The sequence below is a fragment of the Dromaius novaehollandiae genome, chromosome 25 (assembly GCF_036370855.1).
Source record: "Dromaius novaehollandiae isolate bDroNov1 chromosome 25, bDroNov1.hap1, whole genome shotgun sequence".
NCBI classification, from domain to species: Eukaryota; Metazoa; Chordata; class Aves; order Casuariiformes; family Dromaiidae; genus Dromaius; species Dromaius novaehollandiae.
Window position 1 is genome coordinate 1,632,092 of NC_088122.1, and position 10,845 is coordinate 1,642,936.

The 10,845-nt window shown below is 42.8% G+C and overlaps 1 protein-coding gene across 8 annotated transcripts in view; it reads right to left on the reverse strand.

Moving 5' to 3' along the window:
- The window catches only part of GATAD2A (GATA zinc finger domain containing 2A), a 71,808-nt gene extending 61,383 nt beyond the window's left edge, over positions 1–10,425 (reverse strand). For 6 of the 8 annotated variants that reach the window (XM_064497467.1, XM_064497475.1, XM_064497473.1 and 3 more), the window contains exon 1: positions 10,309–10,425. The gene's annotated coding sequence lies outside the window, so the exon portion shown is untranslated. Of the gene's footprint in view, positions 1–9,806; positions 9,839–10,308 lie in introns of those variants that run through there. The other 2 variants (XM_064497463.1, XM_064497470.1) reach the window with 2 other exon arrangements.
- Between the last annotated feature and the right edge of the window lie 420 nt (positions 10,426–10,845).

The following is a 10,845-nucleotide window of genomic DNA, read 5'->3' on the forward strand; positions in this document are numbered from 1 at the left end:
ACGGCGCACCGAGTGTGCGGTCAAATGGGAGAAGGAAATCTGAAATTCAGACTCAGTCTAAGTTGGCGAGTCCTGGGTGTGTCACTAAGGTGACACTGCTTTGCGGAGGGCATCAGCTGCGCTACGTTAATGACACTCCCTTGTGCGTTGGTGCACGGATTGGCAATAGGTGGGTGGATCCAGAGGGAAGCTTTATCTGTCAGCCTTTCCAGCCCGGCCAGTGCAACAGAGCAGCCACAGAGCTTGTTTGTTTATACGACTCTGTTCAGCTCTTATAAAGATGCCGGTAAGAATCCAACATAGCAAATCGCCTTGAATACTTACTTGAGCATGATTTTCATTTACGAAAGTGGCATATACCCAGAAAGTAGCATAAGTATTAGTTCTGATCATCAAAACTAATGTTATATAACCTAATTCTACTTCAAAGCTGAACACCTAATCAAGAACGCAAAATCTTGCTGGAGCCACAAAGTTCTACTGTTAAGTTGTTCCTCCAAAGGTATGTCCCTCACTCCAAATGTGAAGTCCATAGATGATACTGATCAAATATTTCCTGTATATTTTAATAGTACACTATTTACACTCTTCATACCTCCAAATATAATATACACCAGGCAGCCAATCTTGTCATAACAATAGCAGAATTTCATATTGGGATGTGAGAAAAAAAAAGATGCACAACTCAGACAAAATTCACAAATGTCACTAAAGGAAGAATGAAAAATGAGATTAAGCCTCTTCTCAACTTCAAGGTCTTGCTGCATATCAGAATGCAGTTCAAAGAAAAACATGAAGTAAAACTCAAGCCAGATGAATGCACCTTTCTTAGACTTGGTCAGCTTCCTACAACTAGCAACACATGCAAGAAGCATGGGAACATGCTAATATTGGCATACAGAACAGGCTGAACAAGTTCTTTAAACCCAATAGCCAATATATATTTTAGTAAAGGTAGAGAACACCGCTCTAAAGATGTTTGATGGTCTAGAGGATCAAGAAATCAGTATAGCTACTTCTTAATGTTGCCTCGGATCTGCTTCAGTGTCTGCTATGCTCACCTGACTCCACCATTCAGAAGACAAATTAAGCACTACTGCTTAGTGTTTGTTGACTGGGAGTCTGACACTAGAAAAGAGAGACTGCAAGTCTTTTTTTTTTAAAAAAAAAAAGCAAACCAAAACACCCTGTAATGAACTTAAAAGTTTTTTTTTTTATCTTTTATATTGCTGGTTAGAATTCTGAAATTAATCTTTAAACAGTTAAAGGAAAAAAAAGGATAAAACTGTAAGCATGTTGCAACAGCATCAGAAATCGTAACAATACAATTTTAAGATGGCTTATGCTAAGAATGAAAGGAATTCGATAGACTTGAGATCAAGAGACCTTCCATTACTTATTTTCTCATGAAACTATATTCAGGCTATAAACTGCAGTGCAAGTTGCAACTTCCACAAGCTGCTCAAGACATAATTTCTGATAAGTAGTTTAGGAATATGATGAGATAGTAAACAGGTGCATTTTGACAAGAAGAATCTGAGACACTTCAAAGTCAATATATAATCTGTACCACTGCGTCTATTTGCCCTTCTCCCATCCAAAGAGAGTAACACTTAAATGTCAAATGTTTTCTGCAGCAAAGCAGGACGTGACACTGGAAACAGTCAAAATTCCATAATCTACGCAGTGAGGTGAATGACCCTAAACAGAAATGAAAATTAATCTTTCTGGAACTGAAGAAATTAAAGATCAGTAACGTACGGCTTTTGAGGAAAGGAGGAAAACAGTAGCTATATACGCAAATATTGCTTTGCCCAAGATGGTGTCTTCAGTGCGGTATTATCTAACCTTCTAATAAGAGCTTTTATGAGTGGAGGAGGATACAGCTTTGCACCAATTCAACAAGCGCTTCATGGACTATCGATTTTACTCTGAAGTGGGAGAGAACAAAGTTCACATAGCATTGCTTTTATATTTAAAGATCTGCCAAAGAACATCTCAACCTCCTGAAAACTGGTCCACCACGGACTTTCTCAGATCACTTAAGTGAGCCTTGTGATCTGCAACTTTGGACACAAACATTATGCCTGCAAACAGTGAGTCAGACCATTACTTTGAGGGAATGGCTGTAAACAAGCACCTCTTGCTTGTTTACTGATCATTGTCATGTGGCTCATCAGTACTTGACCCTCATTAAAAGAAGAATGAACTACTGGCAGAAAGCTCTGAAGAGTTCCCATGTAATTTGACTTTCTGTAAATTCTAACTAGTAGAGTCCTACCAGAAGCAGGACCCCCAAATCAGTGGTTGCAAACTTATAGCAATGAGGGCTAAAATAGATCTTAGCCTCTCTTCCTGCTAATTGTATCGGTCGTTGAATATTCACAAGTTTCATCTCAACCTGCCAGCTTATTTTTAACTGTCTCATGTGCAGCCTGTAAATGCTGTACATGAATGGAAAACCACAGGCCCCCGAGACGACCCTTATTATTTCATCATTTTTTGCACAGGAGTGATATGGCTTGCTGAGTGTCCATGAGTCTCTTCTCTAGCAGGGAAGCCTTTTTCAGGATAGAATATGGAATATTCTGAATTTGAAGGAATCTGCATACAAGAAACCTTCCAACCAGAAATTGCTTGCTGTGCATCAGCTGGACTGCTAAGCATTTAAGACTCTTTTTTAATGAAAAGTCAAAGTTCTGCCACAGTCAAAATATACAATCAGATGATTTTGTTATTTTTATCTGCTGATTTCCTTTCATCTTACACAAACACTGCATTTTGCCTCATCTAACTGGTAAGCTCTTCAGCGTGGGGGGCAGTCTCTGAATGCAACAGGACCTCCGTGCTATTAAACTGCAAGTAATTTTAAGTATGAATTGCTTCCATTCTGAGCACAATAATGAATACTTCCAGTTGCATATAATTTGCTCACTCCTTATTCAAAAATATTTAAATTAATAATTCACACTAGTCTCCACATACATATACTCTGGAACCCTGAACAGTGAAGGCAGAAGAAAAGAGTATTGAAGTACGCACTGTTAATAGGAGTAGTCTTAGAATAAAAACATATATGACATTTCCTCCAGCTTGGATAACATTTGGTCCTTGGGCTTTGGTCTTTACTGCCCTCCAAGTAATACATAACGGGGGAAATATAAAATAGGATCTCAAGGACTCGAAGTTTTTACCAGTTCTGGAACAGAACTGACCAAACTTTGTATTCTCAAAGGTCTGGTCACAGAGCTGGTCACTGGTTACCCCATTTTCTAGAAAACCAACTCTTATCCTTGAGGGATCAGTTAGGCTGATTAGTATATTTTGGGCTGAAATGGATCATTTTTCAAGAAGATTAAGCAGCTGAGCTGAAAGTTTTACAGTATTGTAGATCCATTAATTAGAACTTTTCTCTCCATGCCTCTGACACATAGGAGATGTTCCCGCACAGGGCTATGGTGGTGCTTTTAGGAACAGTACCAAAGATATTCCTGACTTGATAGATTATGAAAGCCAGACTGTGCTACTCAGTCGAGTTGTGAAGTTTCGGGATATCAAACTTAAACCCGAAATGGTTCAAACTTATTTTCAAGTTGGATGAGCATTTGTCTGCCAAAGTGTCTTGGAAAAGCAGGACATGGTTGTCACTAACTCCAGCTTGCCACTGCTAATAATACTTCGTTATTAATCAGATTGGAATAACCCCCTCCCCCCCCCCCCCCCCCCCGTCACTGTTTACCGATCAGCAAGCTGGCCACAGAAAAGCCTGTTTTGGGAAAGAACTGTTTTTACGATTCATATCCCACAAACTAAGAATTTTAGAATATCTAGGGAATCCCTTTCTCATGAGGTAAATGTGCTTGTAGTTACAGCATAAAGAACTCCACCTAAATTCCACAAAACGTATTTGAGTAATTCTCCGTAATTCATTCTCTCAATCCAGCATCAGACTAGATTCCTAATAGAGATTAATACAAGCACAATCAGATATTTGTCCACATGGGTGCCGTGACATCTACAGCTGTTTAACAGCCAGGCTCTCTCTAAAGATCCTTTAGGAAGAGGTACTGGGAAATAAAGAGTTGATAGAAAGTATTCTGAATTTATTAAAAGTTTTGGCTACGCAAGACCAGTGATACAGCAGATTTGATGAAAATGGATGTGAGAGCCTCCAAAACAAATTACTCTTACTTTAGATTTCTTTAAATACACAGACAGGCAAATGATTCATGCTCTCTTTGTTGTAAAACCCATACTGTGTACGAACAGTAAAGCTGGTTGTATATAAAATCATAACTGAATTAGCTTCAGTCTTAACAACTTTAAAACAAAAACAAACAGAAAATAAAGCCCTTACCACAAAGAATGGAAGTACTGGTTGGTTACAGGCAAAAGTATCAGGCAGGGTGGTCATTATTAGAGGTTAAGGTTCACACTGTGATTAACCAGAGCATATTAATCCCCAGAACCAATACAGTCTTGGAGCAAGCTAGGCAGAGAACTGAAATCAAATCTAGAAATCTAGCAACAGATAAGAGATAAACCTAGTACAATTCTGCTTTAAAAGTGACTAAAATAAAAGTTAGATAAAGAGCAAAAAGTAGGAATTTGGAGCAAAAAATTCAGAATACCGTCTCTTTAATAAAGCCGAGTATTTTCATTAATGTTGTGAAAGGGACTGCTCAGCATTTCAACTGCTACTGGTTTCTCAAGGTATCTGTCCAGAGATCAACACAGCATTGTAACTTCATCCAAAGACAGTTGTGCCCTTTTTGTTACAAAATTCTCTCCTTGATTATAATTGACTTTATTAAAATTTTTATCATGTCAAAGCCAAACAAGCAAGTTATCTGTATGTCTCAAACCATTTTCTTTTAACCTTTCATAGGCGAATGGGAGTTTGACAGTTCAACATGGTTTCAGTTTGCTATAACTTGCATTGTTAATTTTTTAAAGATGAATACTCCAAGTCCTTTGCTACTTATAACTCTCAAAGAGTTGACTGGAAAAGTATTTTCAGTGCATTTTTGAGATGTCAGCAGAGCCTTATAAGTATGTTACAGACAATGATGGACAGATTGATGTAAAGCCAAAGGTCTAAGACAGCATAACTAGGTTTTATTGATCTAAACAAAGTTGACTGGATAAGACAGATTGTTATTGAAGTATGTTGCATATGGAAAACCTCTGTATTTTTAGGAGGATTATCTGAGTCTTACACTCTGTTTAACGTAGGCATTTACTAACACCATTCTATCTGGTAATAGGACACATACTATCAGCATATAAAAAATGCCAGTTCTTAAGTTCTAAGAAGTCGCTTCCTCCCTCTCCCCCCCAACAGAATTGTATTAGGTCAGTTCCTTAACCTGCTTTCCTTCTGAAAAGCAAGGATTATAAATAAGACTCATTTCTAAATTTAGGATGGATGGGATCAGTCATTACTGATCTTATTTTTTTAGGCAGATTTCAAAGGAAAGGCATTCATAAAGCCACTACTACTTCCAGTGCTTGCTTAAAGTTTACAGAAGCTCTAAACCAGAAACCTCAGTGCACTTGTTTGCTTTAGTCGCTGTGATTACCTTCACAGAAATTAACACACAGCTTGTATTGGAAGAGCTAGATTCATTTTTTCCATCTTCCAAAATAATCTTAAATGTGTTCTCAACAATGAAGCCAAGTACTTCTACTGAAGAAAGATAGTGTCTGTGTGTGTGGGGGGGGGATCACTCACAGCCATCAGATAATACTACCGATTACATGCAATTCCCAGTGCATTGCCAAGAGATGGCTCTCAGAAAAAAACATCGCATCTACTATTTCACCAAAACCTGAAGTACCCTTTGTTTTCCTCTGAAGAGGAGGCTTGTCCTCCACCACGCGCTTACCAAGCCTTGCACTGAATCTGCGTGGTGCAGAAGTACATATGACCAAGTGGGAGAAGAGGGAGAACAACAGAATCATATTCCACAATTTCAGTGCTCGAATGAATAATCATATACTTGTTTAATAACTCCAAAAAAGGACAGCCCAATTCTTATCATCAGAGTCTCTAGAGATTTAACATCCTTGGCATTGTATCCTAAAAGGAAGGAAATTTCTCACTTCCCTAGCTATTTCAGTTATATAAATCAATTGTTGAAGGATAGTTTAACTGGTCTACGTATAGGAACCAAGGCAACTATATTTGGGCTCAGCTGATATTTGGAGATGCTTATTTATAAATTAAAAATAAAATGGTTTATAATTTATCTGTAATTACATGCATGTACTTTCAAAAGAATTGTGAAATCTATTAGCTAGAAAAAAACCTACTTGATTTTATACTGGCTCTCATGATGCCAAGTCTGTTATGTACTAGTAATAACAGGCTAAACGAAGAAAATGTAATTAACCATGAAGCTATTTGACTGGAGTCCTTTTGACCCAAAGCCTAAAACGTGATCACCAAATACCTACAGCCCTGTCATTTTCTCCAACCTACTTGAATGTCATATCAGTTGGATAAGTGGGTTCAGTTTCATATAAATTACAGAATTTATAAGAGATTATAAATAAGGACTCATGCTGTGTGCTGTAAAAAGAACAATAAAAAGATGGAAAAATCCTGAAAATACACCTGGTAGCTCCATTAGCATAAAGCCACTGGTTTACCGTGTCAGGTAACCAAAAAGCAAATACTGTAGATACCATTCCAATATTTCAGCTTGTCAGTAAGACCCCAGTTATTCACTTAGAGCAAAGAACAGATCTGCTGTAAGCAAGAGAGTTCTAAAGGATGAACTGATGCCACAGCTGACATAACATACCTGTTTAAAATGAAACAATAATAAAGACAGACTAGATCACGCATGGCAATAGCACTTCCGTGTATCTATTTCTAGGGAAATGGTATGTTCCACAAGAACTTGTTTCACAAGTAATATTCATGTGCTTATTTTGCTAATCTGGAAACCTATTTGACTAAAATTAACGAGTCAAGTGAAAAGGCAGGAAGCATTCAGCCGAACAACAGTAATTTTTATCTTTCCATGGTGACTTTTAAGCTTTCTCCTGCAGCTTTACTGAAGAACCCAAGAATAGTACTTTCTCCTCTGATTATGATGGGCTCATGGATTTAGTTGATGTTATTTATTTTACTTTATTATTAATTACATTTATTATCCAATTCTGAAAGTAAGCATATGGCAGCACTATCTACAGCCAACGGAAAGGTAAGACCTTTGGCATCTGAAGATATGCTCAGCTGCTCTTCTACGGTCAACCCACCTTTACCTACATAGTACAACAGCTCAAGTGCTTTCAGTTTTCAAACCTGGGTAAGAAGCAGCACCGATAAGGTTTTCAAAAAACTGCATGCTATCTTGCTCTGAAGAACAGGGAATTAGTCAGCAAAGGGGTATGCTTACAATGTGTCTTCTCTCATTGTTCTTTGGCTGCAGTATTCATTGATATTTTTGGTTGCACACCAAAACTGTGAAACTAGATACTCTGAGTCAGCCCAGAAACGTTGATGAGACTGAATCCTAGTGTTCTGTAAGGAACGGAGAACACTATCAGCAAGCCAGCCTAGGTAAATATTTTTCATACATCTTCATGAATAACTTTTTTTTCCTCAAATTTTCTCTCACCTTTCTTGTACTACCCAACAATGCCATACAGAGATATTTCAAAGTGGCAGTAGCCCATTGATGCTGCTCAGGTCCTCAAGTAGAAATGCCTTGTCAAAAGATGCGAGTGAAACAGGACATTTATTCACTGTTCACGACCATACTGGCCCTAGCAGCCAAAAGCTCTGAATTCTGATTCTACAGCGTTGTGCCACTACTAGAAATGTTTAAGGATTGGCTCCCCTATTCCCTCGGTTGCTGCTTAAAACACACGTGACCCATTGAGTAAGTCTCCACTATTACTTTTAAATTCCCTATCTGCCTTCGGAAAATTGTGACAACACACAAGCCAGTTTATCACTCAGATTATCATTCTATGGTTGTGCCTCTTATGTACGATCCTTGAAACATTCAGTCTGTCACGTTGGGAACTGGATTATTAACTTGGGATGAAAGCTAACTCACATTCTTCAAGAGGTTTCAAATGCAAGGGAACCACGTTTGTACACTGATTTAAAACAAAATTTTGTTTTGTTAGAGGTAGTCCCCAACTCATTGTTTACAGACAAGTTTCTTCATGCAAGACCCTCTAAAATTGCCCATGGCAACAAGAAATTAAGATGTTCAAAATGAAGCCAACCAGGAGACACAAAACAGCCTGCAGCATTCTGCTTCCTTCATCTAGTAGCCCACTGGACAGCAGAGTACAGGGACCACTGGTACACAAGTAATTTCAGTTACATTTGTGTGATACCATAATCTCTTTTACCTTTTGGAAGATTTACTTATTTACTGTTTGGACAGCATGTGTATTCAGTTTGGTTAAGAAGTGTCCTTAAACTCTTGAAAAAAATCTGAAAAAAACAAGTCATCTGTAGCAGTCATACTGAGATTAGAAGAAAAGCTGAAGTTTACCTAAAGTTTAAAAGAAGGCTGCCCACTAGAAAGATCATGTTTTCTTTCTTAAAACTTTGTGCTTAGTATACAGTCATGAAAAACATTCAAGTATTTCACACAATTTTCCCTGCATTTAGTAGTATTCACTAATCCAACTAAATATTTGTATCACCAATTTCTAAGTTGCTCTATAATTATTTTCAAGGGACTTTTTCAATTTAAGGCAAAGAGAAGAATCCCCATCTTTTTCCTCGCCTATACTTTTTAGTTGTTTGGAACGTCCTGCTAAAATGCTTCGAAGAATCAAAATTTCTAAAGTTAGTTACTTCTAAATACTTAAATGGACAATATTCTTTTACCTATAGCAACTGCCACAGCACATGTGGCTCATACATACACTCCTTTTTTCTCTCTAGCTTTTGACCACGCTTATCACAAAGACAGAAAAAAAGAAAAAGCGGGAAAAAGATAGAAAATTAATAATGAATTAGATTTTTAAAAAGCCATCTATATACATTCTGTGAAACATGGCAGATAGCTGGGGGTGAGGAGAAGGTGGTAGACCACAGACAGGATATAACTTTATTTTGAATAGAGCTTGTCTTGCGTACAAACTAAATCCCCCCCCCAAAGTAGTACAGAGATAAACACTGCCAGAAAAAGAAAGTAATTGAGTTATAGAGGCAAAAACAAGGGTGATGTTTTCACGTTAGGGAAAATGAGCCTAGCTCTCAATCTTCGCACACATAACCTCTAGCGTGTCTACAGACACGGGTGTAAGTGCTCATCTTTGGCACCAGCCCCACAGAACACCTCCATCTTGGGCCCTGTCGTGAATTCAACCCATCTGGCCCTCTCCAGCGAGCAACCAGTTTTTTGTTCCTGCTCAGCAGGTCCCCTCCGAGCGTGGCCTCACCCTGCCTGCACCCACCCTTTCTTCCCGGGGCGCCTCCTCCACGGAGGACCCTCGCTCCGGGCGCCCCACCACAGAACTTTGTCCATTCCTGAAGTGCCACTCGCGCGGCGGACGTCTGCCGCACGCACCGCCGCAGCTTGTCAGGAGTCCCGGCACCTTCCTTCACCGCACAACCGCCCTCCGCTGCCCGCAGCCCCTCTCCCCGCGCCCCCCAGCTCCGCGCCCGCAGGGCCCCCCGGGCCGGCGGGGCCCGGGCGCCCCAAGTTCCCTCCCTGTTGCCCCCTCTCCCGCATCTGGGCTCCCTCCCTCCCTCCCCTCCCCTCCCCCACCGCCCCTCCCCCGCCCTCCCAAGTCTCTGGGACTAATAACCGGGCTTTGCTGACATGCTCCGGTGGCTGTGCCTGTCGGGCAGCTCCCAGGATGCACTCTCGCTCCTCCCTGGCACCCCCTCGGCCTTGCCCACCCTCTCCTGCTACTTCCCCCCCCCCCCGTTTTTTTCTTTTTTCTTTTTTTTGGAGCGCCCCTCCCAGGCCCGCTCTGCCCTCCGGGCCTGCCCCTCCCCCGCCATGCCCGCCCCCCCCCCCCCGCCGCCCTCGGGGCGCCCGCAGCCTGGCCCCCGAGGGCGCCCGCGCCTCGCCGCCCCCCTCCGCGTCCCCGCGGACCCCCCCCCGGCCACACAGCGCCCCGCTCCCCTGCGCCCCGCTTCCCTCCCCCCCCGGCTCCTCCCCGCTCCCCCCCCCGACCTCCTTCCTCGGCTCCTCGCTCACCCCCTTTTCCTCAGCCCCGGCGCCCCCTTGCCCTCGCCCCCCTCGGGGCGCTGCCCCCCCTCCCCGGGCGCCCCCGCCCCGCTCCCCACGGGCTGCTGGGGGTGGCGGTGTCACTCACTCTCCTCAGCCCCCTCAGAGCCGCCTCCTCCTCCTCAGCGGGGCCCGGGCCGGACTGGGGCCGTGGGGGGAGGGGAGGCGGCTCCCTCAGGTGGCCACTGACAGGAGGAGGGAGGGAGGGAGGGAGGAGGGGGCTGCGCGCGCAGGGAGACCCGCCTCGCGCCGGGCTCCCTCCCTCTCTCCCTCCCCCCCCCCCGCGCGCCGCGCCGCCCCGCGCCGCGCGCCGCCGGCGGCGCGGGACTCCCAGGGTGGCGCGCGCGCCACCAACCGTCACCTCCTCGGGACGCTTTTCCCGCCCACCCCGGTTGCTAGGCAGATTTTGACAAACTCGCGTCTCCACCCGCCTCGCTCCGCCTCCCGATCGGCCTTTTTTTTTTTTTTTTTTTTGAAACGAGGTTTTGACTCCGGCGGCAACCAATGAAAACCTAGGGTTACCGAGCCCGCCAGCCAATGGGAGCCGAAACCAGCCTTTGGCCCGCCCCCGAGCTAAGCCCTAAGGAGAAAGGGGCGGTGCCTCGCTTTGACGGACGGGCGGGCA